Source organism: Lepisma saccharinum, chromosome 19 (assembly GCF_977018435.1).
Source record: "Lepisma saccharinum chromosome 19, izLepSacc3.1, whole genome shotgun sequence".
In the NCBI taxonomy this organism is placed as follows: domain Eukaryota; kingdom Metazoa; phylum Arthropoda; class Insecta; order Zygentoma; family Lepismatidae; genus Lepisma; species Lepisma saccharinum.
The window spans coordinates 41,461,510-41,472,244 of NC_139247.1; positions in this window are offsets into that span (position 1 = coordinate 41,461,510).

A 10,735-nucleotide genomic window follows, 5' to 3' on the forward strand; every position below is an offset into this window, starting at 1 on the left:
ACAGATACATGTCTTGATCTTGGATAAGATCCAATTGCATTTTAGTGTTTAAAAACATTGCAGCCCATGCTAGGCCCGGGGCACTGTAAAAATACACTGGATCCAGTTCATAATTGTGCATGGAAGATTTTCTGAATGCCTGCAGTATATCAGCCAAGAGGGTTACATCAAGTTTTAAATATGCCATGTGATAATCACCAAATGTCTGGCATTTTAATTTGTTCCACATCAATTGGGCATGGTGATAATCATCATCAGTGATTCCAGATCCTCTGATTTTGCTGTAAAACTCATGTTGCGGTGGCAGAGAACACTCATCAAATTTAGAAAAATCTGTAACATAGTCATATGGATATACACCCTTCCGCCTAATTAATTTCAGGTCCTGATTTGGAAACAAAGCACATGTGATTTTGAATTGATCATCAGATAATTGAGTGGCCAGTGTGGCCAGGCTAGCAGATAAAATTCTGTATGAATCAAGAAATCTTATGTGAATAGGAACACCATTAACTTTAATTATTTTGCTAATAGCAATATATTTCTCATCATTTTCAGCTAAAATATTTAAATTCTGCTTGTCAAACCCCTCATATCTGATCAAATGATGAAAATCATAATTGGATGCTCCATGGCAAAATATTGGGATAAATTTTGGTCTCTTGATCTTAATATTACAGCTATTACACAGGGCCATTTTGAATTTACCATCTGTATGGGAATGGTGTTTCACCTTGATTTTTGTATCTGAAAATTCAGAATCACATACCGGGCATTTTTCTGCATTGTTGAAATCTTCAATCTGTTTCTCTGTTAAAGGCAGCATAGGTTTTGATTTTAATAAGATGTTAGATGCTATGTTATGGCACTCATTTTCTATTCTATCTGCAAATTTTTTGATGGCATCTGGCCCCAAGTATGAATCTTTTTTAGTAACAACACCATCCTGTACAATCACATAATAAAAGCTGGAAGGTTCATGTAGCTGGTATGGTGTAATTGAAGATTCTTCAGGATCTGGATTGCAGAATGCAAGAGGTTTGAGGTTTGATTCAAAATCACAGACAATATATGCTGGGTGTTCCAACAAGGCTTCAAACTTTTTGAATTTTGCATTTTCTCTTGGATTGGGCATCACCATATGAACAGGTTTATAGTTGCCACAGTATTTCAGATGCTCAATTAACTTGTTTTTAGCAATTTCTGCATTCTCTTCACAAACACTATTCACCATTTTTCTGCCATCAAATACAGATAAACATCTTCTGCACAACTTGAATATTGTATTGGATTTGTCTAGTTGTGTTCTCACTAAAGCTTCAAGATTATGTATCAGAGTGTAATGATATGTGCCATCCCCTTCAATTAAGAGCAAATCAATCGGAACAGCAGAATCATCATCAAATATACTGATTCTGAGAGGTGCTATCAAGCAATTGCCACGGCCAGTGGAACAAATAAATACATTAATAGATAATTGTTTATCATTGATATGCCTGGCCTTTTTTTTCAAATTTATCAATATTCTGAATAGACATTGGATATTCTAAACCCTCCATTGCTTCATCAAAATCATGTTCATGTTGTTTGTAATAAGTTATTCTCTCAGGATGCCTTGAAACTGGATACAAAGCAGCTAAAATACACCACAAAAAGCATTTCTCATCATTATTTTTTATATTAACCACGGCTTGTTTGTTTTTTATATTGACAGGTAATGGCAAATATGTAGATCCTTGTAATGGGCTGAATTCAGAAATATTAACATATAACTTGTGTGGAGATCCGCATAGGCTCCATCCAGACTCTTTTGCCGCAAATTCAGAGTGTTTAATATTCAATTGATCTTTCAACCTGCTTATTATTTTGTCTGAATTTGCATTTGAATATACCGGTACAGTTTCTGTTATGTGGGGCTGTGTAAATTTTGTGCCATTTGGCTTCTTATATTGTGCAAACAATTTGAGGGAGAGCTTATAAGAGCCATTTTGTGCATTAAGAATTGCCTGCACATCAGGATTTTCACTGTTCAAAAAATTCTCAATGCCACATCTTGGCTCTGATACAAACCGATAATCTCTTAATTGGCCATTAAAACTGCTATGGATAGGTGGTTCATAGCGTGGCTGCTTTGCGGCTCCAGCATTAACAGGTGCTTCATGCTTCCTTTTCAGACCAGATGTAGATGGTTGTGGGGGCAATGTTGATGACTGTGCAGAGCAAGTACCTTTATGTTTATATGTGAAATATTCCATGCTATATTTTCTATTGCATTTGGGGCATATTTTTGTGGGAGTTCTGCATTTGTCTGGGTTACAATTCCTTTGGTGTCTGGCCCAATTAGAGCTAAATATATTTTTATTGCATTGGTCACAGTATTTTTGTTTTGGCATTTTTCTTGTTGTTTATTATATAAGATTTTCTGGGCTTCAATTCAAAACTTTATACTGAATAAAAAATATAAGTTGGGTTCAGCAGTGTGCTTTGTATATTTAGTGTATATACTTAATATTAATATTATTAATATTATTATTAATTTTTATCCTCGGTTTATTATATAATTTTTTTGGGTTTTAAATCAAAACTCTGTGCTTATCTTATGACAGGTTGTAAAGCCAATAGCCCACAAGTGGAAAAAGAGAATAAATATTGATCTAAACTGACCTTCCACAAATACCTGCACGGACATGCATATCTAGAATGGCAATGACCTTGCACTGTGTTATGTGTTGATTTTTTGTATAACAGGCTGGGGCAGATATAAGCCTGAATCTAAATACAACAAACAAGCTGGATGTAACAAATATCAGATTTTATATGAATAAACCAAACAGGCCTGTAAGTATGAGAAGCACTGTAACAACACATCTGTTCTCCTCAGCCACTCTCACATTACTGGCTGATGCAATTTTGTTTGCACGCAAAGCTTCAATACTCGGGAATTTCTGTAAGCACTGACGCAGAGGAGAATCACTTGAAACATGCAAAGCAAAAAATCAATACTACTGTGTCGGGAATTGTGCACATTAATCACTTTGATCTAAACAAACACTAACACAGAGGAGAATCACTTGAAACATGCAAACATATGATGTAAGAAATAAGAGGGTCACGGAGCAATTCTAGAAGAATTGCATTGTTTTAATATTAGATATACAAATTGAGCCTGGTGCCCAATTGAACTTAAACCAGAAGTAAATATGTGTGTATGTGGGTGGGTATGAGTGTGGCTTTTTGGCTGTTTTAGGTGTGGCCAAAAAAAATATCAAGAGAAGCATATTTTTAACAAATTTATGGACAACAATCTCACAGAAGTGCCTTTTGTAAGTGTAGCCAAATCAATCTGAGGGGGCTCTTCATTTCACAGAAAATTCCCGAGGGCATTTTTACAAAAATCTTGGATTAGGCAGGGTTCCACACTTGAGCAAAAAGCTCATATGGGCATGTTGAGCTTGTTTTAAGTATAGCCAAACCTGCTTGAGGGGGGCTCTTCATTTCTCGTCCTGGTTATACCACAAATACAACTACTGCTTCCAGTCATACGGCAAAGTCCACGCAGGCATACATGGATCGGATGGCACGTGAAACGGGCATTCATGCAATCCCCTTTACAGACATCCCTGTGAAATCCCCCGATGCCTCTTCCATGGATTTTTGTGGGTTTCCGTTGTTGAAACGAGCCTTGGGAAGCAGACGGCCCCGCACAATTGAGGGTCTTTGGAAAGCTTGTCAGGAGGAATATGATTGTTTCGACCAATGTGTTCTTCAACGCAGTCTCCTCCAATGGAAACTCCGCGGCAGGGCCATTGCTGCAAGACAGGGGTATCAAGTGGAGCACCACCGCTCCTGATGTCACGGTTTTTCTTAAGGTGAGGTGGGTTCTAACTTTGTTACCATGGACGTGAAACGACCTTCTGTACAATTGTCGGTTAACCTTACCTGTATCTACAAGCATCACATTAAGTTGGTTTATCAGTATAAAGTGAGTAATGATCAGTCAAGTGGTTTCATTACCTCATGATTTATCCATATCATGTGTACATGTGTGTCATCTATACGCAGTATTCCAAACTAAAGCTAAAATTCAAACCAGCATACAGCGGAGGAAGGTCGAATTTATGAGTAGAACGGATATCAGAGACAGAAAATAGAGAGAAGTGCAGGAAATAGGGAATGAGAGAGAGGGTAAAAGGATACAACAGAAAACTAGCGAAAAGGAAGACATAACACTTACCTATTAGTCCAGGGGCATATATCAATATTTCTATAGTCCGTGGGTTTTTGAATGAAGGGAATATATGACTATAGTTAATACGTTGCTAGTGTGGTACACAATCATGTACTACCAGATGTTTTGCCCGGAATTGTGACAGAAGGCCTGTGTGACGTCATAAATCCAAGATGGCTACCGCTTCATGCACTAACTAAGAAAATCCATCATAACTCCTTTAATAGTGGATTTGGAATTTTTTTATAGATACATGTTTTGTTCTGAATTGAAAAAGAAACAAAATTGATTCTTACAGTTTTTATCACATCTCGCACTGTTATGGAGATACTATATCTAGTGAAACTATTTCGTGCCCTTTTCTGCAAGGATTCTATGCACATTTTACACTTTACTTGACATTCTGGCATATAGAGGGGGAAAATTACTGCCTGTGATATTTTGTTGATGCCTACTATTGTGGCGTATTGCCTGTGTGACATCATACATCCAAGATGGCTGTCTCTGCAGACAGCTGACTATTAGATGCACGCTCCATTCCCGAGGGTTGATAATTCGGCTACTTCGCCACAGAGGCCGTTTATTTTTACCAAGATGCACGAAGCAAAGTCATGCTTAAAACACCCGTTTCGGTTTCAGTTGCCCCTCCCCCTCTCCTCCTTTTCCTCCCCTGTTATGCTCGGGACAATATACCATCGAAATTTCCCTTTCATAAAAAAAAAACACTCAATTTGCAATGATGTATGGGTTGCATTGACTGCGTCACATGATCTCCAATGGAATGGGTTTGCAACACTACATTCGCTCGCACACAGATCGCTGCGTTCACGGCCTTCCTAAATGATGCAACCTCCCCTCCCACGGCGCTCAAGCCAAGACACCCAATCAGCGTCCTCTACGCGACTGCTGCAACAGCGTCATAGCGAGCGAAACTACCATTGTGTTCCAGCGGCCTGGTCTACGCGGGTTGATATCACGGGTCGCAGACATCTCCACCATCTCTCTTGGTGGAGCGGCGTGGGAACACTTGATGTTTCGACGGAGATAGAGTTCAATAAATAAGTATAACAATAATGATTTGCATTACAGATTTATTTGGGTGTGCACGTGCGAATAGGCAGAAGCCGCTACTGGTACGAGTGTACAGTAATTGTAACATGTAACATACTAACGTTTGTTAAAGTAAGTAGAATGTTCAATAAAAGCATTATACCAACTAGGACGACGTTTACAAACAATGAAGTCAGTGGTGGCTTGTAACCACACATTCGCAATTATCTCGAAACCGGCTCGTTTGCAGACCCATGTTTACTGAGACTTTTTTGCATCTATTATCGTGTACTTCCAACTGTGTCAGTTTGCGCTATAACTTATGACACACCCTGTATGTGGATCAGCAATGGGTCTATGCTAAAATGCAGCAAACTTTTGCAACTTTACATCTACTAGATTACAAACAAAAAAAACAACTTAAGTTTTTCATATGATTGTCCATTGTGTATTCTAAACTACTACATAAACATCATGTTTAAATATTCCCATCAAAAATTGTTAATATGCACTACTTGCTTCATTGCAGAATGAAATCATGAAGTATAAATATTAGTTTATATGAAACAATGTACATTCAATACTGCGTCAAAATTCGATGAAAAAGTAAACAAAAGAGAATAATAATAGAGAATGTTATTGGATATGATTAAAAGTTGCCACTTTGATAGCTAAAATTAAAAATAATAGTTTGATATTGAACACAGGTAGGCACTAGCTCTCACGGGTTATTTCTATTTATTATTGAACAAAACCAGCTTTATAATTAAGTATAATAGACGTGGCACCAGTGGCCCAGCGGAAATGAAAAGACCACTCATTTAGAAACTTTTATTAGCCTCAAATAATTTTATGTTTTAAACCTTCAACTTGTTCTGATTGACTGATTGGTTTAATTTTACTTCACTTTTCTTCGACTTTTGACTAATCGCGGAGATTCAACATGTTCTGTTTATTGTTCTTAGATAATAATGCGAAATCTGTAAATTAATTGTTATTAGCCTAATTGTAATAATGTTTCGATTTTGATTATATAGGACACCTGTACTCCAGACTAAAGAATAAGAAGCTATAGTTTTCTCACACCTCTGAAAAATTTTGGTTATAAGCCCCGCATATAATGTATGCCCCAGGACCGGCACTCACCTAGGGAATGCCCTGTCTAGCCTGTTAGTAAATACTCCAGCTTCAACAAAATGGTTTTGTGCAAATAAATGGAAGAAGAGCTTATCATGAACTTGATGGAAAAGATTAAGGCACCCACAAAGAGATGTGAAGTTGAGCCAAAGGCATGCGGTGGGGCAACTAGGGATTTCTGGACCCTTCCTTCCCCTGAGGTCCAGGAGGGCATCATATATAAATGTATACATTCTTCCATGAGTCTATACGGTGAACAGAAACTGCGACGCAGAAAGTGTTATGTTAACATTTTCAAACGCTAATATTTCAGGGGTTTTGCACAGGCACGTATCTAGAAATATATTTCTGGTGGGGGGGGGGTTCAAAACAAGTGTCCCAGAAATAATAATAATAATAATTAAAGCAATTAAATTATAATTAAATTAAATATTAATTAAAATGTGTAAATTTATTAAAATTGCATTGCAAAGGGATGGCAACCTAAAGTAAACTTGATAAAAGATAAAATCGGCAATTTCTTGGCTGACCCAAGCTATATTTTAAATAGATGGAAGACTACTTCAATGACCTTTTACATGTTCATGTAGGAGATAAATCAGAAGTAAATGAAGTACACAGCAGAACTTTTAGTTCCAGAACCTAACTTGACTGAAGTTAAAGATGCTATGAAAAAGGCTAAAGAATAACAAAGCACCTGGCATTGATTTAATACCAGCTGAGTGAGAATTCGTTAATATGTCAAATTCATAAATTAATTTGTTTAATATGGAATAAAGAAGAAATCCCTCAACAGTGGAAAGAATCGATAACTGTTCCTGTGCTTAAAAAAGATGATAAAATGAACTGCAATAATTACCGTGGAATTTCTCTACTCTCAACAACATATAAAATATTATCTGCCATTCTTTTAGCAAGACTAACCCCATATGCTAATGAAATTATATGTGATTATCAATGTGGATTTAAACGTAACAGATCAAATTTTTCATATCAGACAGACACTTGAGAAAAAGTGGGAATATAATCAAAATGTCCATCAGCTATTCATTGATTTTTAAAAAGCGTATGATTCAGTCAAAAGAGAAAAATTATACCTGGTATAATATATTAGTCGAGTTTGGAATGCCTAAGAAGCTTGCTAATATGATAAAAGTATGCACCAGTGAAACAGAAAGTAAAATTCGTGTGGATATTAATATGTCTCACAAATTTAAAATTCATGATGGATTAAAACAAGGAGATGCATTATCTCCATTGCTCTTTAATTTTGCCTTAGAATACGCTGTTAGGAGGGTAAAATAAAGTAACGAAAGACTAAAATTAAATGGTGTGACTCAGCTGTTAGCATATGAAGATGATGTAGACTTACTGGGGGATGATGTAAATATAAGTAAGAATAATGTTAAAATATTTTTCAAAGCCGCTAAAGAGATAGGTTTGGAAGTTAACAAAGAGATAGGTTTGGAAGTTAACAAAGAGATAGGTTTGGAAATTAACAAAGAGAAAACTAAATATATGCTTCAAGGACGAAACCAAGTGTTAGGTAATAATCAAAATCTAATTATTGATAACAACTTGTTTGAACCAGTTTTCAAATTCAAGTACTTAGGAGTAATACTAACAAATGAAAATTATATTAAAGAGGAAATAAAAAGCAGGCTTAATTCAGGAAATGCATGTTACTTCTCTCTTCATAAACGTTTGTCGTCTCGTTCAATATCTAATAAACTAAAAGTTAAAATATACAAAACAGTAATTTTGCCTGTAATATTATATGGATGCGAAACTTGGTCCCTTACATTGAAAGAGGAACTTTTATTGAGAGTATTTGAAAATAAGATCCTTAGGAAAATATTTGGGCCTAAAAGGGATGAGGAGACAGGTGAGTGAAGAAGGTTACATATGTAATTCAGAAGTACATAATTTTTATTCATGTCCAGATATTATTAGAATGATTAAATCAAGAAGACTTAGGTGGGCAGGCAATGTGGCACGAATGGGAAAGGAAAGAAGAGTTTACAGGATTCTTGTTGGGAAACCTGATGGTAAGAGACCAGTAGGTAGACCAAGACGAAGATGGAGGGATAATGTTGAGATGGACCTAAAGGAAATTGGGAGGGGTGGAAAAGAGCATATAGATCTTTCTCAGGATAGGGACAGATGGAAGGCCTGTGTTGCTCCAGCCATGAACCTTCAGGTTTAAGAAGGCTAGAGAGTTATTTACTATTAATATTGCATTTTTATTATTACATGAATACTTAAAAAGATTGTATAAGAATATAAATATAAAGCATATATTTATTATCTACTTTGCGTGTACTTAAGATCGCCAAATGTGTGTGTAAAAACAAGGAAATTATTGTCAAATAGACAAAGAATTGAATATTCACTGAATAATAAAATGGATGTTCCTGATTAATATTTTATGTATATTTTCCTAAGTATTAGTGTGCAGAAATCTTCTTTGGCACTGTCCTTCAACAGTATGATGCCAATATAATAAGTTCATGGGAAATAAATAACACCAATTGTAGTATAAAAATGCTAACCAACACGTAAATAAAGCAATAAATAAAGGGGTTTCACTCCATGTAGTCTATTCAACTGCAGGCTGCATATTTCACATAAGTTTAAAAAAACCACTTGTAATAATTTCCATTTTCACTTGCTTTCATCATACTGTATGATGTCATATACTGTTATATCATTCACGTCATGCTTGTTTGTAAAGTACTTATTCAATATTTTCCATCTCTGATTTAACTTCCTATGATTAGTGGTTATTACAAATTATATTAACCTTTAAAACTGTCAAACTATATTTTCAGATAAAAAGGTATGGTCTGGTAGTAATGTGGGTGGTAATATGAGAACATCAAAAATGTTCAAAAAACAAACATTTATTTTTCTCTTTCGAACATATTCAACTTAAAGGACACCAGAACGGAAGATTTTTTTAAAAAATATATACAATTCGAAAAATGAAAAGTTAAATTTTAAAATCTGTTGAAACAGTTCTGTATCTATGAGCACCATTCTTCTGCTGGTATTGAATCAAAGTTTCTTCCTTGGTACAGTTTAGACAAATCGAATGTAGGGATGTAATATGGGAATCAGAATTTCATAAGTTCCTGTATTACCACGTTGCCATGTTTTCATTTGATCTAAATATTTTGAGGGATGATTTGCTACTGTGTAGATAGTGCTTGCTAACTCATTATTAGAGTTACCTATGTCATGTAATACATAAACGTTAGAGATGAATTCTTACCTTTCCCAGTATTTCTGCCTTCAGAGAAACGATTTCTCCCGCTCTCGCCGCAGTCTCCGTGCGCGCTCCCGCTGTAGAAAGTAGGAACGTAATGCATGACGCACCTACGCCGACTTTCATGGCGATTCCATAATTCATTTTGTACGTACGCGAGGTTAAAATAGACTAAGCAGTTGACACTTGACAGCCTCCAGGGGATGCGGGACGTAAAATCTTTGGTCGGAACAGGAAATGATCGAATTCTACATAATACGAATTTTCTAATGCGATTCTTATTATATTTCTGGAATGAAAACTGCTAATTCCAATAAATTTCAGACACTTCAGTGCAGATCATTCCTAAAAAATAAATACGGGTCTCCCTTGTTTCACAACACTTTGCTACCTTGTGTTCTGACATCAGACGATGAATACCTACGTTGTTAGGTTAGCTCTGTTAAGTTTGGATCTATTAGCCTAAATACACTGCAAATTTATTATTTATCCTAAGAGAACTAAACCTAGCTAGCCTAACCTAACAACGTAAGCATTTAGCCTACAAATAAACACAGTCTCTGCTGACGTCAGAACGCAAGGTTGCAGAAATGTTGTGCAACAAGGGAGACAATCTGCACTAGCATACGTAAAAATCCAGTCATTACAAACACGTAGGATGCAAGAGAAAAGAAAAATTAATGAAAATAGTAGGGGTGTGCGGGTACGGTTACCAGATCGCTATGAGGGAAATGTAGAACATAATGTTCCAAAATGTAGGACATTGAGTCAAAATGTAGGACACAAAACATTCGCAATAAATAATACATAATTGTATAGAACACGTTAGAGATTAATTTATAATTGACAGTTTTCAGAAAAAAATCTGAATTCTTTAATTCAAAATTTCCAAACTTGTAATTATACTAAACAATGCACCTGTTTTAACGGTACTTCACAGAGGAGCCATTTTTTTCCTAAAATTTCTAGTTTAGTCAAAATATATTTATGAGAAACTGGATAGTCAAACTCTTTGATATTATATGGACCAGTGCCAAACTTCTTACAGACTT